Source organism: Zootoca vivipara, chromosome Z1, assembly GCF_965207765.1.
Source record: "Zootoca vivipara chromosome Z1, rZooViv2.hap1.1, whole genome shotgun sequence".
Taxonomy (NCBI): Eukaryota; Metazoa; Chordata; class Lepidosauria; order Squamata; family Lacertidae; genus Zootoca; species Zootoca vivipara.
Genome location: NC_142583.1, coordinates 45,028,209 through 45,055,362, shown reverse-complemented (window position 1 = coordinate 45,055,362; position 27,154 = coordinate 45,028,209). Strand labels below are relative to the sequence as shown.

Below are 27,154 nucleotides of genomic sequence, written 5' to 3'. Positions count from 1 at the left end.
CCAAATGGTGTCATCAATGCACAAGAGGAAAGTTTCAGCAGGCTTGAGGGATCTCCAAGGTTTGCAGAAGTACAAAGGACCCTGGGGGAGGGGGAGGGTTAACCCTAAAGAAAGGAATCCAAAAACAACTCCTTGAGGGCTGAGTATGCTCAGGGGCCATAGAATGTTACCTGAATGTTGGGGGGGGGGACACAGAAAAATGGAATAGGGAAGAGAATGGAGAATCATGGAAGATGGTAAAGTTGGCTGGCTGGAACTCTCAACAGGAACAATCCACACTGCAATAGTTAGTGGAAGGTTCCACTTGTGACATCTCATTTGTGTGTCACTGTTGCAATACGATGTGTTAGTCAGAGTACATAAATATGCACATGTGTTTGTGTGTATCTAATTCAACGTCATACAAATTAAAGTAAATTTGGACATTTCTGCATGGTGAGGTCACTTAGTCAAATATCATATGGCCACCAGCCAGAAAACTGGATTGAACTCAGCATGACTAGTGTGTGGCTTTTGAATTCTCTTTTGAATCAAACTTCCCCAATCCCACTTCCAATTCTGAAAGTTAAAGGAGGCTCCAACCAGCTTTGTTCTGTGGTTTGGAGCCTGGACTTGGAGAGGAGAACAGTTGTGGGGAAACACTGAAGGGCAATGAAATCAACAGAAATAAATTAGTTGACTTGTGACTAATTCGTCCCACTGATTTTGGTAGGACTTAAGCATAACTAATTTTGTTTAAATGTGGGCCCTTGTATGTTAAAAGATTTTTATTTTGGCCAGTGTTATTTATGGATAAATATGTGAAAGGGTGTTTTGTGATTTCTTAAATAAAAAATAAAAAAGCACAGGGAGGAAATAGCTACAGTAGAGCTTTAAAAAAAATACCAGCATGGTTCAGCCAAAGTTTAGCATTATTAAGTCCTGCTGATTTCAAGGGCACAGTAAGACTAAAGTGTGGTTTACTTTGGCTGAATTGCACTTTGTGGTTAAAATACAGCTGAAAATTCAAATCAATTTTAAAAATTATAGAATCTCAAAACATCAAAAACTTAGTTGGTCTTTAAGGAGCTACTGAAGGAATTTTTTTATTTTGTCAAAACATCAAGTTTACTCAAAATACCAGTTTAAACCACTGGTATTGAACTCAAACATTTTAGTAGATTCTATTTGCTGGTATATCCTGAGAAGTTTTGTAATTGTATATGTAGAACTACAAACAATAACCATCATAATAATTTGCATTTATTTTGGCCCATTTTGAAGAAAGTAAATGGGGCACTAATTGCAATAGGTGGCATCTATCATTAGTCATAACCCAGAGGAGATTCATTGAAATCAATGGATTTAATGTAAGCCAAATAAGTCTACTCTGAGAATGATTTAGTTGGATAATGGTCATTGGTTTCTCAGTAATGTGTCCTATTGATTTCAATTGGAATAAAGCACAAATAACTTTATCGGGATTTGGGCATTTAAAAAATATTGTGTCAATCCATCAAGAACAGGGGTAGTCAATGTGTGTCCTGAACTCCTGACCTACCTGTCAGCAAGACGGCCCAAAGTTCCAAGCCTGAGGGTCGATGCACCCTCAAGTGAAGTCCAAAGTCTGAAGTTCGGGAAACGGGGTTCAGGGTCAATCCAAGTAGCCTAGTCCAAAGTCCAGCAATCAGGATACGGTCCAGAGTCAAACCTGAAACACAGTCCTGTGGAGGTCCAGGAGCATCCAAGTCAAGATTCATCAACACGGGCAGTTAAGCAGACCTCAGCTCTGCTTACCTTTTGTTCTTTGCCTGCTGATTGCAGCATCTGGGCTTGATGAGGCATGGGACCATCACCTGCTCCAAGCCTACTCCAGCTGAGGAATCACACACCTCCTCCCAGAGTTAGTGAACCCCACCTGGTCAGCTAGGGAGCTGAGCTGCGTGCCCTTGCCACCTTCAGCCTCATGTAGCGCCCCTCCTGCTGTTCCCTATGCCTCAGAGCCTGCCATGTTTGTAGAGACAGCTCAGCTGATGGGTCCTGCTGCTCTGGTTCCTGTGCACTGACTGCCATCCCCTCGCCATCCTTTGTCACCCCATGAGTACGTCCTACATCAATCTTTCCTCCACCCTCAGCTTGCTCAGGTGTGTCCCAGGCCCAGCTACATCCCTCGCCAGGATTCCCTTTCTCTTCCCCATCATCCTGCCAGTTCATGACAATGTATTGTCTTCTGCATGGTTTGGACTGCAAATCCCGTTACCTCATGGTGACTCGGTTTGATGGTAGTTGTCCCAAACATCTAGAGGGCACTGACATTGGCTACCACTGATCTAGAAGATGTTGATACTTGTAGATGTTGATAGTTGTTGGCAATGCTTGTTATAGAAATTAATTGCTCACCCACCATTTGGCATTAAAATTATAGGCATTCAGCACAAAGAGAATAACTTTATTCCCCAGAACTTGTGGACAACAGAGAAGGGAGATTGAGTGGAACAAAATAACATTAAATTTAATGAAAAAGTAAAAGGGTGTAAGTGAAAACTAGTTCACGGAAATCACAGCATATTTTGAAGCACAGCAGGCAGGGATATCTGAAATAAATAGATTGTCCATGGAAAGCTCACAAAACCACTAGTATTTAACATCTCTGTCCAACTTGGAATTGTCTTTCTCCATTAAGATGAGATTTCCTTAATAGTGTGTGTTACCTTCACACCCCATGCGTCAGCTAACCCACTTCCTGAAGGAAAGTAGCTTCCCTCAACCCACACTCTTACTTATCCTACATACTTTTTGTGTTTAAGTCTAAAATTGTTTTGCTATTTTATTTGGAATAAGCCATCTTCTTCTTGACCCACTTGAGACACAATATGGATTTCTGGCAGCCAAAGAAAGTTACCAACTTGTCTTTCACAAGCTGTTCTTGATGGATCGGCTGTCCTGCCAAATGAATGGAATGAAGATTAATTTCAATAATAGAATTCAAACGACATCCTTTCCCCAACTATCCAGTGATTATTACCTCTGTGGAAATCCCCCTGAAGATTGCAGGATGTGTGGCTGAAAGGTAGGGAGCTGTAGAAGAAAACCACATAACAGGGAGAGCAGTCTGATAGGAAGTTCTCTTTTGGATTCATGGTGCTTTGGAGCCAAAAAAAGCATCTGGAAAGGAGACAAAGAAAACTCTCTTCTGAGATAAACTTCAAACTATACTCACAGGTTTCCCCTTGATTTCTTTAACTGCTCTCTTTTCACACATAACTAAGGGGATGTTTTCATACTCTCACAACCAACAGGTGAGATAGTTGAATGTAAGTAAAGAGTCATTAGGCAAGCTTAAAACAAAGTGACTTAGGCAGCAATCCAGGTTATTTTCTATGAATTAACATATTATATGTTCTCAAACATGAGTCCCCCTATGCATCTTGGCTATCAACAGAAGGGCAGAGCAACCTTATTGTTTGGGACAGCAACCACTACATCCAAAATTCTGCTTTGGTGTTCCTCTTCCATTCCTTACCTTATTCCACCCTACCCCACTGACGGCAGTGGGATGAAATTGCTGTAGCTGCCTAACAGAGGAAATAACCAGCAAGCAGCTTTAATAATGTGCATGATTCCCACAACTGAATGAAAGATTTTAACAAGGAAAAAGGAATAGGACAGAGGAGGGGAAAGCAAACTCTAATTCAAGGTCTCAATCCAGCTCATGGGTTAATTTTGGCCCTCAAGAACATTTTCCCAAAATCATGCCCACTTGTGACATCATCTGCTGGACAGATCAGCAGGGTTAAATCTTGCCCTGGCTGAGTGTTCCTGTTCCCAGCAGAGAACAGAGGCACACTGCCCAACTGCAGGATGGCATGAAAACCCCTTTCTGATTTGGGGGTGGGGGGGCTTTCATTTTAGCAGGGGATTCATTGCTGGTGTTCCATGCAAACCTCTTCCTAAAACAGAAGGAGATTTGCATCAGAACCCTCTGCTAAAGCAAATGAGAAGTGACCTTCATTTTAGCAGGGTTTGCATCAGAATAAAATTCTGAAAATGATGGTGGGAAACATCAGTTTAATGGTGCCTTGCAAAGTGCTTTCAAGCCCCAAATTGCACCTGATGTCATTAGGATGTCAGGTTGGCAGCCACATCCACCTGTCAAATTTGGCTCAAGGAGCCAAAAAGCTTCACCAAACCTGTGTTAAAGTTATAACCAATGTCTGTGGTGGTTCTGGCTGTTTTGCCCTTAAGGAGAAGCCCCGCCTGCCCCACAATCCATCTATCAGTCAGTTTGCTGGAGGACATTTAGAATCTTCAGGGGGGGAGGGCTTGTCAATATTAGAGCAATGAGTTTTATTAAACCGCACTTTGCCCGTTTCACAAGATAAGCCAAGTACTGATCATTGGGGCACGGTGTGCAGGCAGAGAATTAAGAGTCAAGTGCATAATGTGCTGTGCTGTTCAGAATTTTCAGATCACTCAAGGTCAGTTCCCATTGTCTGTGATATAAACATTATGGTGCGGTTCTCTTATTTTCCTTCATACCAGACTGCCATATGTCTATAAACTGCTTTCAAATTCACCCGTTTCTCATTTATTTGACCTGATTGTGTTGGAATTCTATTAAAAAGCAAGCATGTTACTTAAAATATACTACAATGCGCAGATCTTATCATTACTGTTGCTTTATGTCCACATGAGCTTTTGGTGCATGCTTTATATTAATATGGTGCATGATATCTGCAAGTGCTGTTTTACAATATATATGCCATAATAGAGGATTATTATTTTTTTGCTGAAGTTAAATCTTAGAATAAGATGGGAGCACTTCCAAGAAAATCTCCTCATGAACAGGCGTCTTTTAATAGATTTCTTTTTAAACTTACCAGACACTTTATAAGCCAGCATGGGCTTGTTTCAACCCAATTAATAATGCAAAGGTGAGAGAAAACCAAACAAAAAGAAAGGGGGAAAAACAGTTGTGACTTTTGGGTGGTTTGGTTATGGAAGCATCTTACAAAAGTTGTGCCATTTCTAAAAGCTCCAGGTTTCTTTTTAGTGACTGCTGGGTTATTTAGAACAGGGCTGGGGAACCTCAGGCACAAGACCAAATTTGGCCCTCCAGGGATTCAAATTTGTCCCGCCCAAACTACACTCACTTGCCTTACATTTATGTTGTGGGGTAGAGGTTAGGCTGAGAGGCAGTGATTGGCCCAAAGTCACCCAGTGAGTATCAGGGCTGCATGGGGACTTGACCCCTGGTCCCCCAGGTCCTATTCCAGGCTTCCCCAAACTCAGCCCTCCAGATGTTTTGGGACTACAACTCCCATCATTCCTGACCACTGGTCTTGCTAGCTAGGGATGATGGGAGTTGTAGTCTCAAAACATCTGGAGGCACACTGGTTGGGAAACACTGCTCTAACCACTTCACCCTATATGATAGGATGTCAGGTGTGACGCAAATAGAGACACAGCTAGCAACTCACAGCTGGGAATCTTAAAGTGTGCTGCCAGTTGTGCACTGGCAACAGAAAGCAGGCTTCAGCTCTACTGCCCTTCAGCTGAGAATGGTAGAGTCAAAGCCAGTGGGATCAACTGCATGAAGAAGAAGAAGAGTTTGGATTTGATATCCCGCTTTATCACTACTCTAAGGAGACTCAAAGCGGCTAACATTCTCCTTTCCCTTCTTCCCCCACAACAAACACTCTGAGAGACTTCAAAGAAGTGTGACTAGCCCAAAGATACCCAGCAGCTGCCTGTGGAGGAGCGGAGACGAGTCTACTGCTCTTAACCACTACGCCACACTGGCTCTCTTAAAGTGTGAGTTCTCCTAAATGAGCGAGTTCCCCACAGGAATCAGGCTTTGAGAAAGCCAGAAGCCTCAGGCACTTTAGAGCACCACACAGGGGCAAGGGGTAATTTTGGTGGACCTAATTAGCCCTGTAGTTCAGAGGTCTCCAAGTTAGTTTTCCTTATCAAAATTGCCTCTCAACCTGCTTTTGTCCTGCGAAGCTTCAGCTACTATAGCTTTTGCCACATAGGAGGAAGCAATTTAAACCTGGAAAACTTTTGGAGAAAGGGATGAGGTAGCCCCCCTATTCTCCCCCACCCGCCGCAATGTGATTTGCAGCTTTCTGCAGCTGCTTTGTGTTTTGAAAGCAACAACCCCACACTCTTTGAATAGGGGAAATCATGACCAAGTGACTGTCAGAGACTGTTGACTCTGCATATATAACTACTACCCAGAATTCTTCATAAATCTGGAGCTCATAAAGAAAACATTTGTTTAGCTACCAAATGCTGAAACCACTGAAATTGACAACATTTTCCCCCACGGAATTGAGGATATCTTGTAACACCAAGCCATTCAGCAAATATAGCCAAGTTTATTAACATAACGAAACATTAGCACTTCCCAAACAAACAAATATCTCAATAGATTAACACCAGGAATGTCACTGCCACCTTTTGCTACCTAGACACTTGATATCTTTTTTCTAACTTGTTGACTAAACCTGGCCATTCTTGGTAGAGAAAGCCATCTCATTCCCAAGATGATTGTATAGCAGTGTGCAGGTATTTCTGATCATTGGACATGACTCCAGCTTTTCAGAATGTGTCAATTCCCATTTTCACCCATTGTCAGCTCTTCAGAATCTAGCCACAGTAATGCAACCATGCTGAAAGCACTCCATTCATAAACAACAGTAGAAGTTGTTGTTGTTATTGTTGTTGTTGTTATGATAATATAATTTTTTATACCCCAACCATCTGGCTGGGTTTCCCCAGCCACTCTGAGCAGCTCCCAACAGAACACCAAACATTAAAACTTCCCTAAACAGGGCTGCCTTCAGATGTCTTCTAAAAGTCAGATAGTTGTTTATTTCCTTGACATCTGATGGGAGGGCGTTCCACAGGGTGGGCGCCATTGCTGAGAAGGCCCTCTGCCTGGTTCCCTGTAACCCCACTTCTCACAGGGAGGGAACCACTAGAAGGCCCTTGGTGCTGGACCTCAGTGTCTGGGCCAGACGATGGGGGTGGAGATGTTGGATTTTTTGAATACTCAAGTTACTTTAGAGCCGGTCTAATGTAAAGACTGTCTGTTTAAGAGAAACAGGTGCCAGTGATTTCTGTTAATTGCTCACAGGCGTGGGCTCTGCTCCTTGTATATAAGGCTCTGCCAGAAAGCCTTCTGCATCTCTTAGTTAGATCTCTTAGTAGATCACTCTTTCAGTTAAATATCTCTCAGTGTGATTTAATTCTCAATTTAAGAGATTCCTAGTTGAATCTTAATAAGAGAGACTCAGTTTAAGAGATTCCTTAGTTGAATCTTAGTATGAGAGTTGCTTAGTTATAAAGCTAGTTTTCTGTTAATTCTTGGGTAGTTTAATGGGAGTTATGTGGGAGTTTGTGGGAGGTTTAGAATGGTTTGAAGGATAGAATGTGGGTAGATAAAGTTGCTAAGAGAGAAAGCATTTATCTTTAGTTTAAAGTCTCTTTAGAGTCAGTTTGTTTTTCAGTTAAAGAAACCCAATCGTTTGTATTTTCATCTGTATACTTTTACAAGTGTGCAGCTAGTAAGGGGTTTCATATAAGGGAGATAATTCCCTACGCTCTTGGTGGTGTTTTCTTAGCCAGGTCAACTTCTGACTGCATATACTCTGCGTGAAGCGTAAAGGGCCACTGGAAACTGGGATATATGATTTAGATTAAGCAGGTTTCAATGCCCAGTTTTCATATATATATATATATATATATATATATATATATATATATATATATATTCGAATTGGAGACACTCCTTCAGGTATACTGGGCCGGGGCAGTTTAGGGCTTTAAAGCTTATCACAAACACTTTGAATTCTGCTCGGAAACATACTGGGAGCCAATGAGGGTCTTTCAGGACCGGTGTTATGTGGTCTCGGTGGCCACTCCCAGTCACCAGTCTGGCTGCTGCATACTGGCATTATGAATGGTTGGAGGCAGCAATGCTTCTGAATATTGGTTGCTGGCAGTCCTTTTCTGGAAGCGGTATGTGCCGGCTGTATCACCACCTCTTCTTTCTTTCCTTGCTGCCACCAATTCCTACAGCAGCAGGCACAGCCTCCTGGAGGCACTTTGGCAGAACCCTTTTACGATCACCAAAACACCTTCCAGGAAGGTGCCTGCCAATCATAAAAAGGTCACGCCAGAGCAGAGGTGATTTGGCATGAACTATTTACAATCGTCAGGAAAGTTGCTGGAAGATGTTTTGGCGATCGTAAAAGGGTCACGCCAAAGCTTCTCCGGGAGGCTGTGTCTACCACTGTGGAAAAGAACAGCAGACAAGGGGAAGGAGGTGGTAGGCAAAGGTGAAAGAGAGCGAGGAGTGAAGTGGTGGGTGGGCAAGTGGCAGTGGCAGGGGGTGTGAGCAAGCAAATGGTGGTAGGATGGCAGGATGGACGGGAATGCATACTGGCCCCTTTTTCATATAGATAAAGCACTCACTGCTGGAAGCTACAGGAGCGGAGACTGCTCTTTGTGCTTTGGTGTTTCCTGAAGGTTTCCCACAGATATCCAATTGGCCACTGTGAGAATGACCCAGATGGGTCGTTGGCTTGATCCAGCATGATCTTCTTATGTTCTAAAATGAATGAATAAGAAAATATGGACCTTTGTGTCAGAGCAATCTCTGAGTTTGGCACAACCATATTTTTCTTTGCCCACGGGGATGAAAGCACTGCATGTACATAATCTACAACTCCACACAATGTAAAGCTGAACAATAGATTTAAAATGTGTTGGTTTACACATTCTAATCTTACACTGCAGCTTTTGTCGAACAGTTGCCTTAAGATGAAGACGAGCTGATATCTTACATAAAATTCTAGTTTTTCTTAGCTTTCAGTGGCATTTTAAAAAATGCATTAAAAAAAAGCATTTAAGGTATAAAGACATGAGCATGAGCCAAGAAGAAACACAAGCTATCAGGAGGTAGGATCAGTTCACTTATATCAGCTTGACCAAATGGGCATTTTGCTCCCTCATGCTTCTGAATTATGGCAGGCAGGAATCTTTACCAACTATACGCTAACAAGAGCTGAATATAGAAGATCATGCCTCAGTACATAGGTATGTATTGGAAGCTCCTCAGGTCCTATAACTCCATGTTTGCATGAAAAGAAAAAAAGAAAAAGATGCAACATTTATTGTTTTCATTGCATGTGCCAGCTAAGACTTATTATAAAATCATGCTTTGCAGTCACACCTTCCCAGATGATGAGACAAGGGGTTATGGCAAAGAGAGTGAGCAAGATTTCCCAATAGCATTAAATTTGACTCATTGGACAAGGATGAGCAAAAGCTGCTTAGCTGCATCTTCCAAATAAAACCCTTTTTCTTTTTAAAACAACATGACAGTGTAATAGCCCCCCCCCCTTGCAACTCTTCTACAAGAAATCTCATTGTTGAATAATAATTGATCCCAGCGTTCCATCTCACAAGCAAGCCAAATTCTTTGGGCCTTCCCTGTTCAAAATTAACTACAGACCAAGAAGAGCCAAAGTCCAGTTGTCCAGGATACTTTATTGCAAAAACATGCTGTAACTGTGTTGTTTTTTTTATATTCTTGCTTTTTGACTGGCTGGCCAAGCAGATGGAAACCTATTGTCATGTTTATCTGTTCCTGGATCTTTGTTACAAACCTTTGCAAAATGTAGACCAGCATGATCACACTAATCACCAAGAAGCCTATCTGTATTCTAGGGAAACAATATATCTGTTGGAGTCTTCTGTGGAAAAAAAGTTAGAGTTCCACTAGAAAAGTCAGGAGTGTTTTTTTCTGTTAGTTCGTTTTAATGAACTGTTTAATTGAACAGCCGTTTCAGAAAAGCAACTTCAAATTAAGCTGAGTTTTTTGGTTTTCTCTGCAGCTGAGAGAGAATTGAAAGTGTTTATGCATGCTCCAAATTATCTGAGCACATGCTTTGCAGTTACGGTGAGGAAGCGTCTTAAGGGTATTTGGAAAGGCAATGTAAATGAAGGCACCAAAAGCAGCAACTAGGAAAAATAGCAGAGGAAGCAAGCAAGAAAGGGACAATTCCCCTGAATATTATATCATGCAACATAAGGGATCCTGCCCAGTGCTGGAAGCTATGATCTTGTTCCAGAAAAGCACTTAAGAACATAATCAACTTTAATCATATGCCTTGTCCCATTTGGTACAATTTTCAAAAGCCATATGGCTCTGATCTTTAAAAGCATTCTTACAGCTTCCTTTCAATGGGGCTTGAACCGGAGCACTTTGAGGACTGGTTTGTTTGTGATGTAGGGAGTCCATGTGTGATTAATTGTTGATAGAATTTAGAATTCCTCTGAAATTGACTTCTGGGGGTGGGACTGAGTACCCAAGTCCTTTACTCCTTCGACTAGAAAGGAGTGTGACACCAGCTCTGATTGAAAACAAAAACGGTCATGAACCACTTCATGGTTGAAAGCAGGGGGGTGTCAGATGGGCAGAACAAGAGTCCCCTCAGACTCAAAGGGGAAAACAGTCAGGGCTATATACATACAGCTTTAGTGGGTACTAGATACACATGCAGTTTAGAAAACACTCTGCAGCATATGTCACACCTTTGACTAAAGCTAAAGCTAAAGTTCCCTGTTCATTTGAAGAAGTAAAGAATTAGGGTCTCTAATAAAGACATTTAGCACCCCACCCCACTCTCAGTCATGTGCCACCCATCCCCTTGCTTTCTCTGAACTACAGCACTCTTGCCCATCTGCCCAAATCAGTTCAAAGCATTCACCCTTTCTGGATGCCTTTGTCATATTTTGACTATTTGTTATCCTTGCTTGCCCTTTCCCTCAACTTTCCTCCTCTTTTGCCCATCATTATTTCAGCTCTTTGTCTCTTCTATCTTCCTTCCATCTCAGCGGCTGCTCATTTGCTTCTCTGCTTGTGGTCGACATGTTGACATGTTATCTTCAATGAGTGCATAGTCTGGGTACTTATGTACACAAATACTGATGCTGATACTAAATTTATATCCCAGCCAGCCAGCGTGACAAAACACACTAGCAACGAAACAATGAAAAATCTAAAAACAATTCCAATACAGATACAGAGTGGGAAAGTTATTTACTTAAAAGGCTTGTTGGCGCTGCAAAGTCAATGAAGATAGCACCTGTCTGATATTTAATGGTATCTGCTGAGCTGCACACCCATCCATATGTAATGTTCAAGGAGTGTAAAGCCCACGTACCTGTATACATAAGAGTTGAGCTGTGAAAATCAACAAATATGCACGCTTTCACACAAACACTTGTACTCCACCTGTGTTCAGTGTAGCACAGGCATCCCCAAACTGTGGCCCTCCAGATGTTTTGGCCTACAACTCCCATAATCCCTAGCTAAGAGGACCAGTGGTCAGGGATGATGGGAATTGTAGTCCAAAACATCTGGAGGGCCGAAGTTTGGGGGTGCCTGGTGTAGCATGTGAAAAAGCCTAGAGGGCTCTGACTGTAGATGTCTTGCCTTCTGACTCTCCTGTTTTGCCCTTTTGGCCCTTTTTTCTACTCTACCTCCTCAGTACCCCTGGTTGTGCTCCTTGTCTTTCTGAGAACAGCACATGGCCACATAGATCCCTAGGATATTTCTCCTTAACCTTTCATATTCCATACCGTCATATCTATCTAGCTTGTCAACACTATATGACCTGACCATTCTTGATTGTTCAGATTCCCTAAACATTCCAAGGCATCACAGCTGCTCAAAGACTAGGAGTGGAAGTAATCACTCTTTAGGCTACAATTTCCAAATCAATCCCAAATTAAATTCCTGAATGGCTTTAAGTTTTCTGCCATCAATAGGTTTCTTGCAGGAATAAAAAGCTAACAAAGAAGGTTCCCCACCCCCATCCTCAGCCAGTCTTTTTCCACATTTTTCTTCCTTATGTGATGAGCTTCCTCAATGCACCCAATCTTCTGTGGTTTGCATTATCATACATTTAAGTATTGTGACTCATTATTTACCTATTCAAGAGTTTTTAGTCTCTCCGATAACTTTCCCTGCTGCTTGTAAAGTCATAAACCATTCCCATAACCTATAGCTTAAGGAAACCTATATATCATGGAGACAATGTTTTCAATTAATTTTTTATGGAAAAAATGTCACAGCAACCACATTGCTTATTCAGTCGCATACTATTCTAACTGTAAATGTCTACTGCAAAACAGCATGTGACACCAAAATCCAGATGTGGAATTTAACTACCACAGGAACTATTTCAAATAAGTGCAGTATCAACATCTTTAACATTCCAGAGTCATATGCAGGACACTGATTGCTTCTGACGCATGATATGGAAGACACAGAAACCATTTCACAGAACATTACCTATTCCATTCACATTGCTGCTATCATTATTATTGTAGAGATTGTTTTTAAAAAATGGAGATATACATTTGCTTCTGCTTTTTCAATCTCTTGATTAGATCAAAATATGCACAAAAATGTGCAAACTATTTGGCATGCAGAATGCCACATGATGAAATATAATGATGTTACCAGTGTGACATGGCCCCAAAACTGAGGCTTAATTCTTTAATGCTACCCAACAACTAAGGATGGGGAAGAAATGTGATTCAGTTTGCATTCAAAGCCAAATATATTAAATTTGGCTTTCTGAAACAGGATGAAGACCAAAATGCAGCCATCCTTCAAAGCTAACATTATCCGAATTTTGTGAGGCAGTCCTCCAACCAAGCAATGTTTACAATAGTATATACGTTAGGGGGGGATCCGCATTAAAAAAGAATATATTGGTTCAAAAATTGCTTCAGAAATGTGGAGAAATGAATTTATGATTGCGGGGGGGGGGGGGATGAGAAACTAAGAGAACCAAAATTAACAGTTCCTTCTACCCTACCACCAGCCAAACTAGAAAATTAGCAAACAAATGGAATTAAGGATCATACAATGGTGATGCTGATTGCCCTAGATTACTTTTCAGTTCATGCACTAGAAATCAAAAGGCAAGAAGAAATAATAACGTATTTACAATGAGATGTGTACCTCGTGAATTAAGATGTGTTAGATTTGATTTCTAATCTTCTCTTAAAGCAAGTTGATTAAACTTTTTTTGGTCTGAGGGATGCATTCACTGTTTGCCTGGTAAGCAGGGAGCTGGTGGGCCACTGGCAATAGCTTGGCAGTTTGATCTGGGCCACGGATTTGCCACGTTTGTGTTAAATACTTTCCCAAAAACTTCATTCAGTGTTTCCAGTTGGGTAAAAATATTGCCAGTTGCCAGATGTCAGCGATACATCAGTTCTTGACACCACAGTAAGAGTGTTAATCATATCAACATTTTGTATTATGACATAGAAGTAGATGAACACATTGTTTGTATTTTTCACAATCCAGCCATACTGTTGCTCCCATGAGATCTTGTGGGATCTTGCTGGAAGCTGCGCTGAAGCCCAATCACTGTAAATGAGGCTTTGGCAGGGTGGGTGGCACCAATTTAATCTCGGGTGTATAATTAGGATAATTGTCACTGTGGAGTTTGTTGCTAAATACCATAGCTGCCAAGTTATCCCTTTTTTTAAGGGATTTTCCCTTATGCTGAATAGGCTTCCTCGCGAGAAAAGGGAAAACTTGGCAGCTATGCTAAATACCTACTTTGAGAGGTGGCTTTATTCCTATTGGTCATCGAAAACACATCGAAATCCTATCTTGTATGTGTTTGAAATAATATGAGTATGATTTTAGTCTGAAGTCCCTTGCAAATTCAACAAGTGATGTTGATGTTGACATTCCCATTATTATTATTATTATTATTGTTATTGTTATTATTATTATTATTAAAATTTGTATACAGCCCCATACCCGTAGATCTCAGGGCGGTTCACAACATAAAATTACAATATAAAAAACACAGAGTACATAATAAAAATAAGAACAAAAACGAAACAATAACAAGGGGTTTATGATGTCACACACACACAAAGCTACACCATACTGAGCTCTTGCTGAATATATAGAGATTGCATAGTAGTCCTGATTGGTGGCTACACCATCTACAAAAATTTTAAGAACCATGGACTGCTAAATCAATAATAGAATAGACAGTCCAAATTTCAGGCAGCATTTTATAAATTATCGAAGCTTTTTGTTAAATTGCTCTATAGTAACTGCTTCATTTAATTTACTGCTTCCCCCTTATTGTCCCATCCATTTTTTTATTGTCACAATTATTCCTATGCAGCAAAAGGGGACTCAAAAGTAAAGGATGAGAAGCTCCTAAAGTCTTAGACTTTCATTTTTAGAAATTTAGAGTTTAATGTGCTCCAGCTCTGAAGCTTGACTGGGTCATGTGTAACTTATTTGATTTGTTCTGCGTATCATTTATTTAAATTCTCCTTAAATGAAAACTTGGATACAAGTAGTTGGCAGAAACAAAGGCATGAAGATATGGGATACTAAGCAATCAAAAGCTCTCTTTTTTCTGCTAGTGTGTGTTACTATAAACACTGATGCTAAGATTTTTACCACACTGTATTTTTTGTCTTTGTGCCAATTTAGGCATTACACTTCACGTGCACACAATCTGTCCAAGCTGTTCCTGAATATGTGCTCCTGTATACAACCGTCGTGTATAAAACCAGGTGAACATAGTAATTGATAAGCAGCAGCTACTGGGATTGCATAAACTTGATCAAATGCCTCCATGAACATAACAGTTCATGTAGGCTATAACCCATTCATTCAGTTCTGCACTGCAGTGGAGCACACAGGGAATGCCAAGATGGTTTCTAAGGACAGAGAGTATGAGTCTATATATAATCTATTGCAAAAGCGTGCCTGTTTCAGATCAGGTTGGCATTTATTTTTGCCGTCTGACAAAAATGGGAATGAGGTTGCCAAGGACATTTCACTGAATTGCAAGTTGCAGAAGTAAAGCAAAATAACTTGCCTTAGGGGTTTGTTTTAAGGCAATAATGGCAGCCTATCGGGCACAAATTGGAACCTAAATTAGGGATGTTCAAGGGATTTAGCCTATGCAAGTTCTGAGATGATACAGGGCAGCAGCACTGTCAACTAGAGCAGGGCGGCTGTGAAGGCAGGGAGACTTAGCACACCAGGGAAGGCAGCTATGATATGAATTGATCTGCATTTCCCAGAACCTATGGGGGCTGGGGGGAGAAGTAGAGAAATATCGACCCCTTTTTAAAAAAGTTATTGAATCCTTTGAGTCCTAAGTTTCTGGAAGGTTGTTTTGGAGAAGCCTGGTGCAAGCCAAAATGTAGCATTCTTGTCCTATGATGGTGGCAGTGGATAGGAAGCTGCTGTCAGACCAATGGTCCATCTAGCTCAGTATTTGCTTACATTGATTGACAGAGACCCTCCAAGGTTCCAGATAGGAAGACTCTCCCAACCATACCTGGAGATGCTGAGGACCGAACCTGGGGCTTTCTGCATACGAAGCAGACGTTCTACCACTGAGCTTATTGTGTTTCCTAACAGTTTCAAGAGAGTGGGGAAGAAACAGAAATATAATAATGGAAGGTTTTCAAGCAGTTTCCCAGCTGTTGTCTACAGAAAATGTAATAGATCACAAAGAACTAGCAAACCAGAATGGCAGTATGCAGTGCATAAACATTTAATAGTATCTAGCATAGGGCTTCCCATGTGTTTTGTTATTTTTATTATTAAAAGGAAAGCTACACACACACACACACACGATACCGTTGTCTAGTCCTGTTCAGGAGTGGCTGAAAACCAAAGGGCAGTTAGTGACAATCCGTTCTGCATAATGTAAAGCAATTAAGGTCATTTATTTTATGTTGTCTGGTGGATCACAGCTAACTATGTGTAGTCCTTGTACATATCCATTCCCAACTACATGCAGGAATGAGGAAAAACAGAACTATGAGTCATTTTATATATATATAAATATATATATATCAGCATGTGGGCTCAGAAGACAAACATCAATTTCATATCCCAGACACCATCCTAATACAAATGACCTAAACTCCAGTATTTTCCATGTGTACTTTTATACTCTGTCTTCTCCCTGCTGTGCTCTGGAAATTGCTAGTGTATAGCACAAATAAACATCAACCTTTTCTGAAGTTATTGTCATGAAACCCTCCAGAAGGCTGGGATACTTTCTCTGCAGATCTCAAAGCAGCAGGCATCTCCCTTTGTTGACAATGCAGTTTGTTTCCAAATCTCTCAGCACGCTTCTTTTTCAGCCACTTGTTCTTGAAACCTGAACCAGAACTAGTGTGTGCAATTAATTTTAAAAGGGCATGCTGATTGGTTGGGAAGGAGTTGATGGAGGGTCCTTGTGTTATTGACGCCATGTGTGATGGGCTATATGAAACCTCTAGGCATTCAGAAACAAGATATTTTCACATATTGCAATTTTGTACAACCAAGTGGGTGGTCGCATACATACTCCTTAGTTTTCTCCATGAATTGAAATGTCGTGCATGTAGTGGAGGGAGGAGACTGAATTTACCCTTAGCAACTATGGACTCAGGCTTAATGGCGTCACAGGAAAATATGATAAGATTTCACAATCTTGAGCATTTAATCAGAAACAAAAGGTTTACACCTTTGCAAGAGTTTTCTTTCTTCCTACAGTAATTTTCCACAATTCTGTTAAGACCTCCTTCAATACATTTTTCATGCATCTGGAAGAGAGTCCTTTAACTGTGTATATCTGAATATATATAAAGCGAAGCAGGCCCAGTTGAGGTTGTGTCTAGATTAGTGACTTTTTAAGGAACTAGATGTATGTTTCTTAGGATTCCCGGAAGGAAGGAAGGAAGGAAGGAAGGAAGGAAGGAAGGAAGGAAGGAAGGATATAAATGCACATACAGTAATTGAAAGCAATACAGTATCCAACACAAAATATAATTATTATTATTTTGGAAAAGTCATTTTTTCTTATCTATTCTTATCTTTCTTATCCAAAGTGAACTCTGAAGAATCCAAATACAATGATCTGGTTAGATTTTTGTTTATTCTTCTCTACTGTTGTCCTCTACTAATTATCTCTTTTTTCATTATGGGACATTGTATTAGTCTGTATCGTTGTTGCATGATTTAAATTTTATGAAAAGAAAAAGTATCAAAAGAGTATTATTCCTGTTCTTACCTAATATCCATGGAGTTACTAATCATTGATCTGTCATGTGTACAAGATGGGTGTCTAAGCAAACCTTTCCAGCTAAACTCTATTATTTTTAAAAGTAATGGTTACATCCCCGTTGTTCTGGAATTCATTATTGGAAATGAAGTTGTGCCCTATTTAATCTATCAGTGGCACCCAAAATGATTTCAGCTGTTCAAAATCTTGATAAACATTTCATGAATCTGAGAAAAAATAGTGTGCAGAATGTTCATGAGTCATCATTATTAACTATTCTGCTGCCAATGTTACCGTATATTATGGCTAATTATGTAAAACCCGTTACAGGTAGATAGCCGTGTTGGTCTGAGTCGAAGCAAAATAAAAAAATTCCTTCAGTAGCACCTTAAAGACCAACTAAGTTTATATTTTGGTATGAGCTTTCGTGTGCATGCACACTTCTTCAGATACCCATAGAACTTTCCCCCAGCCTATTTCCTTACAGCTTGATTATTATTATTATTATTTTTACACCAGGCATTTTTTTTAAGAACATAAAAATGCTGCCTACTGAAATTAGCTCCCCAGGTCACAAGTCTGGGCAGTGTGCATGTAGGTCCTGGGCTGCCCAGATGACAAGACACCCCCCCCCACACACACACACACACTTTTGGCCTCACTGATGTAGTCCAAAAGAAAGCAGAGCAATACATTTGGCACCAGCTTGCTGCCAGAGTTGTTAGAAGGAAGCGTACAAAGCAGCACTCAACTGTCTTAGGGACTCCACTCTGGATTTGTGTAGGGTTTACTCCTTAGACTTTTCTTCTCCCAAATATATCCCACAAGGCAATGCGAGCTTACGACCAGCATTTTCCTTCTCCTAGATAAGCTACCTCCCCAGGTGGATGAGTCCCTCATATCCCTCTACAGCATGTGCAGAAACCGCCTTCATGACTGTTGGTCCCACTATTGGTCTTGTCCATTCAATCTGCTAGAGCTGGTTTTTGCATGCATGGGAAGTCCCTAACCAAGGAATACACAAGGCTGAAAGATTAAGGGGTAGTTCCTGTGTTCCAAACAGAGTAATAATCAGATTTCAGGCTTGATAACATTCTCCAGAGGAGGTGGAGAACTTGGGGCTCTGTAGATATTAGAGGATTTCAACTCCCATCTGCCACAGCTAGCACAACAAATTGTCAGGCATGATGGGAGTTGTAGTCCAGCAGCTTCTGGAAGGTCACCAGTTCCCCACTCCTATTTTGCAGGGTCAGAGATTGGTACCCCTCTCAGAAGGACAAAATCTAATTAAATTATCATTTGCTAAACCCCTTCAAATAGGATAGTATTAGGTTTTCATATTATCCTTCTTCAGAAGCCACTTCTGGGGATTTCCTGCAATCTGGACCACTTTACTGGGAGAAATCCTTGAGACCCTCAGAAAATCGTTTCACACCATGCTTTAAAGCTATTTTAAAGGAACATTTGTTCACATCTGCCAGTATTCAAGGACATAAAAACAGAAGTTGTTAAGATTTATGAAAGATGGTGACTTTTTACTGAACATTCACCTTGACTTTTTATGAGCTCATATTTATTAGTTGGTGAAACCAGGTGCATTTCCAATTGTGAGGATTTTACTTCAACTGGTAAATTTTAGTGTCACATATAAAATTATAGATTCATATTGAGTTGCATGGGCAATTGACATCTGTCTTTACCAAAGTCTTCAGCGCTCTTCACTTTGAACTACATAGCTGACTTGTATTAATATAGCATTAACCTTATGTGATTTTACTTACTAAAATGTTGTAAAATCACTACCAGGGTGGGTTTGGAACTGGTTATAATCCACATTACATTTTGTACTTTTTGTCATTTTAAACTTATCTGTTGTGCATATTAGTTTCATTGCAATGTGCACTTTTGACTGTACTTTTGCAGTTTATAGACTATATTTTTCAGTTCTGTGTGGACTGTAATTTTTTTTTCCAATGCTGGGAGTTTCAGTGTTTTTTTCCATCTGAGCCATTGCTATTGATGGCCATACTAGAGCAACCTTTACTTTAACACTGATAGCTGACTTACATTACATCACCTTATGGAACCATGCAGTTCTTCATTCAGACAAACTTGGCTTCTGTGAGCAGGAAAACATAAATAAGACTGAGAACATGCATATTGGTTGCTGGAGTGAAGTTGTAAATAGTGCATACTGCATTCAGTGCCCTTTCCAATCTGTCCAACAGCATCTTGACATGGAAAATATGCAATCATGAATAAGTATTTGCATTCCTTTCTAATGGCTCACTGAATCATTCTTCCTGATATGGTAGGTTACAACACGGAGAAAGTTGTGTGGGGCTTTTTTGAGGATTTTTTTAAAAGCTCAAAAATTACCCTTTCATCATCCTACAATCCTATCATGATCCTGACTCGGAGCAGCAGCCAGGATTCTGGAATGGAGGAGCTGGACTAGAAGGAGCAGGGATGTAAGCAACAGTGGCGCTCGACCCAGACTCATGACCTGGTAACAAGCCTGAACCAGATGTGTCAACAAGGAGGCCCTTGAGCTAGAAAAAGCTGGACTTAGACTGGCATAGACAACACTCCCTGTGACAGAGTCTCTTGAAGGACTGCCCCTTTCTACACCAAAAGCCTTATGCTCCCCATGCACATATGAGGATACCGGGGGGGGGGGCTTGCCTGAACACACCAATCCGTGACCACACTGTGAGCATTTGCATGTTCCTGAACATTCCTAGCCTGCTTTCTGATATGGCAAGTTTCATTGGGGAACATGGGCTTCGCATCAGAGTACTGTGAAAAAGAGGACTACCCATGAGAAAATGGAGGTGGTATTGTATCCATGTGAGCAAACATTCAAGTGACTTTGGATGAGCCCTAAGTCCTGTTCATGAGAAAGTAATCAGCTGCACTGGCTGGGGTAGGAAATAACGGCATTGGAAACAATGACCCATTCTTCTTTGGCTTGTTCATCTCTCTGTTGTCCAGGTAGCTTTACTTTTAATTATTTCCTTCCTCCTAAGACACAGCTGTCATTACCATTCAGATGCAGCTACCATTTTCACATCAGCTAGACTCCTGCTTTGAAGCACCATACCTTCCCCTTTCAACCTTTGTGAACAGATTTTCTTTCTTTCTTGTGCAAACAGGAGAAACAAAACCAAAAGAACTGAATGGAGTTGAATGAATACATCAGCATACACTGAGGATTACAAGTGACTCAGAATGCTACCTGCATTGTTGTTGTTACTGTTGTTGATCCCCAGGCTGTCAGTTTTTTCATAGGAGAGATCCAAGTGTGTGCCAGAAATATACATTTATGCAATTTAAGTAGATTAGAGCACTCTGTCACCCTAGTACAGCAAATTACTTTAAAACAAACTTCATTGGGGGGGGGATGAGTGAAGAAAAAGGGGTTATCACTAACCACTTGATGCATTCAATAGATATTGAAAAAAAGATTACACTTCTACACTTCTCTATACACTATACAGCATTATGGATCTTATACTCAATAGAATAAAAGAGGAGGGGAGTCTGTCTCATCATCATCATTTTACAACAGCATCAACGAATAATAATAATAATAATAATAATAATAATTTATTATACCCCGCCCATCTGGCCGGGTTCCCCCAGTCACTCTGGGCGGCTTCCAACAAAACATTAAAATACAGAAATCAAACATTAAAAGCTTCCCTAAACAGGGCTGCCTTGAGATGCCTTCTAAAGGTCTGGTAATTGTTGTTCTCTTTGACCTCTGGTGGGAGGGCATTCCACAGGGTGGGTGCCACTACCGAGAAGGCCCCCTGCCTGGTTCCCTGTAACTTGGCTTCTCGTAGCGAGGGAGCACTTTACGGTTTTTCATAAACAGGGGGGGGGGGAGACGACAGTCACTTCCCTGTCCAAAAGGCTCTTACAATCTGGGACATATAAAAAATAAAAATAAATTGTCCAGTAGCACCTTAAGAGTTTGTTCTTGCTATAAGCTTTTGTGTGCATGCACACTTCTGGAACATGTATGTGTGCAAATTGCTGATCCTCAGAATAGGCTGAGGAGTGTTGAGAGAGCTGGAAAAGTGGGTTGCTAGCTAGAAAGGCAAAATGATACCATCCACATCAGCTTATATGGGGGGTTAAAAAAACAACAGCAACCTACCAGAATTTTGAACACATGAGGTTTTCAATGGAATATTTTTAAGGAAATATTTGGGGTCATGACCATCTCAAATACTTCAGAACTCATCACATGCAAGGCAAGATTGCCTTAACCACAAAGTGACTCACTATGGATCTTCTCCTGCCCTTTAAAGAAAGCAGTCCTCATTTTGTGTATAAGATCCTAGCAGAGATCGCTATGATGAAAGTGAGTGTTAAACTGTGTTAAAAGACCACTCAGTGACACAAGCAGTGTCAGATGCTCTCGTATAAAAACTGAACTAGTATTTTCTGACTAGCCAGCATTTTGTTTCAAAATTATACTTCTGCTCCTGATAAATTTCGATGGAAATGAGACCAATGTCATGTGCCAAGTAGCATTGCCTTGCCAAACGATGTGAAATGAACGAGGATCAAGGAACATCATCTCTTCAATATGGTTAACCTAGATAACATCTTCCAGACATTTGCATGAAATTAAAAGGGAGTTAACCTAAACAGAGAGGAGCTGAATCATCTCCAACTTGCAGATATTCCTTGTGAAATGTCACATGTGACCTACAAAGTCAGTGAAGCACTTAACCATAAGAACTAAAAATGCAAAGAGCTGTGCTTTGACTCAGAATGAAAGACATGTTGAAATAATGGAAAGAAGACCCAGAGAAAGTACTTTTGCTCTAAACAAATGCATGTGAGATAGAAGAAAATCAAGTGCAGGAATAGGGTAAAGAGGAGTCAAAATATTATGGATCAGCTGCTGGCAAGTTTAATTTAATATTTATATAAGACATGCAAAATAACCGGTATTGTTATGGGAAGGCTCTGTGTTGCGAGGAATCTGACAGGTGCGACACTATCTACTCTGTACATGGCACCCACTTGTGAGATCCCTGTTCCTGCAAAATTGTTCTCTGCAGATGGCATTTTCCCCATAGCAGTGGGGGAAAACCTATCCACTGCAAAGCAGTGTAAGTAAGGACACCATTTGGGAGTCACTAAACCTGCTTCCGATGCCCTTAGCTACTCAGAATCCAGTCTGCCCCTAGGTTTATTATTATCAGTATTGCCTAATTACAGGTAGGTAGTCGTGTTGGTCTGAGTCGAAACAAAATAAAAAAATTTCCTTCAGTAGCACCTTAAAGACCAACTAAGTTTTTATTTTGGTACCAAAATAAAAACTTAGTTGGTTTTTAAGATGCTACTGAAGGAAATTTTTTATTTAGTATTGCCTAAGGCATCTTTAAGGGTTCTCATGTTACCCTCACCACAACTCTGGAAGATAGATTGGGCTGAGAGATAGCCTACGATCACCCACTGAGCTTCAAAGGATTTTAAACTGTTTCTCAGTCCTGGTTCTCAGTCCTAGTCCGACATATTCAATCATACATCACATGAGCACAGCTCTCTTCTCTGTCATTTACATGTTCATATTGATAAATAAGGAAGGCAAAATGCAGAGTGTTCAGCCCCTTGGGGGCCCTTAAGCAGAACCCTCAAACATCAAATGCTGTTGAGGAGGGGGCATTCAGCACCTCAGCATACACATATTCCATCTGTACTGTGAGAACTGCTCTGGCTGCCGATCAGCTATTGGGCCATATTCAAGCTCTTGCTGTAAACATTTAAAGCCCTGAACAACTTGAAATCAGGTTACCTGAAAGAGCTCCTGCCCTGTATAGATTTGTGAGATCAATTAGATCATCAGGTGAAATTCTACTCAGGCCATGACACCCTACAGAATATCATAGGGTGGTGACCCAAAAAAGGACAGTTTCTGATATTGCCCGTACATTATGGAATGCCCTTCCCTCTGCCATAAGTGAAGCAGCAACCATCAGTTGCTTCAGATGTCTTGTGATGCGCTCTATGTGTGGCTACCTTTGAAGGTGACCCAGAAACTACAACTAATCCAGAATGCAGCAGCTAGATTGGTGACTGGGAGCGGCCTCTGAGACCACATAACACCGGCCTTGAAAGATATAAAGTAGTATATTATTTTATTTTATTCATTAAATAATTTTATGTGCCACTTCATACCATAAAGCCATTGAGACAGTGTATATTATAACAGCAGAATAAAACACAGACTAAAATCACAAAAGCACAAGCTTCACCTCAAATTTGTGACAATAAAAAGTATATTGTTCTTTAACTGACGTTGGCTCCAGGCAGGTCATTCACACAGCATTCTAGACATTAAACAGTTGTGAGCAGATCCTGAATGAATATTCATTATTATTTTTTTACAGAAACCCCAATGGCAGATGCAGTACCTCTACTAATAAAGAAACAAAAATTAGAATAGTGTTGAAGTATTACTAGGTTCATGAACACTGCTCACATGGGATCTACAGTCCTCCAAAAGAATAGTGAATATCTATAGTGTGAATGTCTCTCCCATTATTATTTTTAAAACTCCAATATGATCTAATTCAAAGAAGCAATCAAATGAACCTACCTGGATCATATCTGCTAGAAGTGCTGGTCAGGAAATTATATCAAGTGGTTAATATATATATTTAAAGAACTTTTGCTGAAAACATAAATTTGCTTCACTGTGCTTATGTATGAGCAGAGGATAAATATACTCATCACAATAATTAGTATTTGGGGGGGGGACTAGAAATAATCTTTGAAATTTCTGATAAAGTATATATACTCCAAGATAGAGACAGTTGGGCAGCACCACTGGAGACAAGGAAATTAGCCCCATTTTCCGTATTATGTGAGGAGATAACATTTTAACAACACTCTCCTAGGAGCTATCCTAGACACATCACTTGGAACCATTTCCCTAGCCTGAAAAGATCCTGCAGGCAGGAATCAGTCATCTGCACTGACTATAGTTACATGATCCATGAGTTTATTGCTTTGACTTTGGCAAATCTGAATAACTGGAAAGTTGATAAAGACTCTGGAAACAGCAAAGTAATTTTTTATTGAGAGTTTTGGCAACAGCATAGGTGTGTGTGCTTGACAATACATAACAGAGGAAAACAATCTAGTCACAGACTACGTTCCCAGCTCATATGCAGAAGCAGGGAATGCTGTGATTTCTGGAATGCTTGTGGTTAACCTCATAGCACAAATACATTATTCTCCAAGTCCATCCTTCATTTTGTTGCCCTTTTTTATGAAACGTGTCCACAAAGTCAACATATGGCCAGCTACTAATCAGCAAGCCGACAAGCCAGCCTTGAATTGTTGTCTTTGGGGCCAAAAGGAAAGTTCAGCTACACTCCTCCTATAATTTTCCGTTTGGGATGTTGTGACCTGCTGTGAGATAAGAACCCCAGTCCATTTTGTAATTCAAACAGCCTGTATACACATGCATTAATGTTAGATGTCATGCAAATATCTCATGGTGCAAATAATCTACAAATCCTTGCAACAGCAATTTGCTCTAAAAAGCAACATTCTTTCAAGGTTTTGATGGATCACTGTACCTAATTTCAGACCCAGCAAAATAAAAACAAAACTTGGAAACGAAGCAATGTGACAAGGAAAACAAAAACAATGAGCTGCTGTAAAGCCACTGGAATATATTTAGTCTGTCACAGCTAAATTGAACATGAAAGTACTGATCCAAATTGTGTACCGACATACAACACAACAAGAGGAACAAAATCACTTTTGTTGTTTCTCTGTGTCTGGCTGTACAGATACTACAAATGCATATCTGACTTATAAAACATGTCACAGGTTCTTCAAAAGAATCCTTGGCATTGGAGTTTGGTGCTGATGGTAACAATTTTGTTACCAATCACAACCCTTCATGAAAGAAATTCAGTTCATAGAGTCCGGGAGATGAGATCCTTAGAGGAGCTTGGGAATGTTCCTATTCTTAAGGTGAGTATAAAAAATAAGAAAACTGATTTTTCTTTTGTTTTATCTGTCTTTAACTGGCATCTTAACTAATTATTATCAGGAGTACATTTCAATGAACAGAACAGGATGATTTTTATTATGAAGTTTCATTTTAAGCATGCAGTTCTGTTTTGTTGCTATCAACTGCTAGTTGCTGTTGGGCTTTGTTATTTCTTGCCATTGAAATAATAAATTATATTAATAGGGCAGGAATATGTCAGGTATACCATAATGAAAATGAAATATATAATTGGAGAAAACGTGTTATGAATGACTTCTACATTGACATTATAAACTGCAACTCAAAAGGATAGGAACTCTCAAATATTTCACTTAAACATGCCCTTCATACCTCCGTACTTTCCAAAAGAAACTAAATCCACAAATGTTTGGATTTAGTCACATTTATGTTTGTCTTCTCTAATGTGAAAACAAAGGTTTCATCCTGGCCAAAGCTTCAGGAAACAGCTGCTCCAGCAAAGAAAATGTAAGAAAATAAAAAATGAAGATACCTTTCCCCCTTTATCTTAATGTAAATAACATTAAGAAGTATAAGAAACACATTTCATCAAGATACCCTAGTCCCTTGATGTTAATGACCCATTTGAGCATTGCAGAGTCATGCCAATAAACTAAAAGCATCCAAATAGGTGTGGATCATAATCCTCTTACATCATTCCTTCATCTTCTAGATTTGGATCATATTATTCCTCAGATGAATATCAAAGAAGAAGCTTTTTTAAAACAATGCAACCTATTTCTCCTGTTAATTGCACCCTAGTCACAAGTTTCAGGTTCATATCTGCCTTCCAGACCTATCATACTTCAGATGACCTGATTTGTTAATCACATTATATAATCTCTTCAGAGCAACGTTTGTGTTTTATTTTGTATTTTAGCTATAGCATAATACATAAAACTGTCATTGCCAATAGCCATATTCTTGAAAACATTGTGCAGAAAATAATGCAGTGGAATAAGAAGAGAGTAATGTAAATTAGTTCTGAAAAACAGTCTTGATACAGTTGCACATTTTTCCCATCATCATGGTAACTGAAGACCATCTCTATAGCCTGAGCTTTGCCATGAACAAAGTTGACCATATCTTCTGGTTGAGGCTTTGCTTAGTCATTCTGAGAGACAATATCAACCACCCCCTAGAAGTGATAGGGCACAAAGTATATGCTGCTTATAGCTTTCATCAGGAGCTTCCATTCACAAAAAACCAAAGAGTGGCATATGTCTTGAACACCCATTTTTTGCTCTCTTGTTAAAGTTGTCCTTTTCCCCTTAGTTTTTTTTAAAAAAATATGGCTAGAAGCTAGTCCTGCAAAACTAATGCCTAGTTCATACAGTCATCGGGCTCAACATTATTGCTTGCATTGTGGACAAGTGGGATTTCACATGCCCTCCTTGTTCAACATGCCATATAGTGCAAGGACAGGGAACTGGTGGTCTCCATATGTTTTGTTTTGTTTCAACTCCCACCAGTCTTAGTCAACACAAATAATACAACAGCAGCAGCAGCAGCAGCAGCAGCAACACCACCTTCCAATTTAGGAATGAAAATTCTTACTCAGATCCCACTGACACAACGGGCTGATCCGGCATTGTCATTATTTGAGTTGGGGAGCAGCAGTGGCAGACTCCTGGCCTCTCAAATTTAAATGGTGCCCAGTGTGGCACTAAAATTCAGTGCCCCCCACCTGCCTCTTGTGCTCCATTCTACAGCATTGTTGTGATGCCCAGTGCAGATGAACCGGTAGCGCTACCCTAAAACTACCTCTGGGAGCAGAGTGCTACTGCGACAACTATTTGCAGTTTAAGGGTGGCATGGTTGCCTTAAGCTGGTGTGGTTATGAATGTCCCTCACTGGCCAGACTCTCTGAGGCAGTACACCTGGCCCAACCTGCTCCCCATCCACCATTCTTCTGATGGGCGGAGGCAAAATCGCACACAGAGTGGGGGGCTAAAGAGCACAGCCATTATTTTCGAGCAATAGCAAT

The 27,154-nt window shown here is 40.3% G+C and overlaps 1 long non-coding RNA gene across 1 annotated transcript in view; it reads right to left on the bottom strand.

Annotated features, from left to right (window-relative positions):
• Positions 1-2,409: 2,409 nt before the first annotated feature.
• The window catches only part of LOC148687360 (uncharacterized), a 33,837-nt gene continuing 9,092 nt past the window's right edge, over positions 2,410-27,154 (bottom strand). The window contains exons 2-3 of the long non-coding RNA XR_015947909.1: positions 3,005-3,144; positions 2,410-2,922 (exon numbers count right to left, since the gene is read on the bottom strand). This is a non-coding gene — a long non-coding RNA (uncharacterized LOC148687360). The remainder of the gene's footprint in view (positions 2,923-3,004; positions 3,145-27,154) is intronic.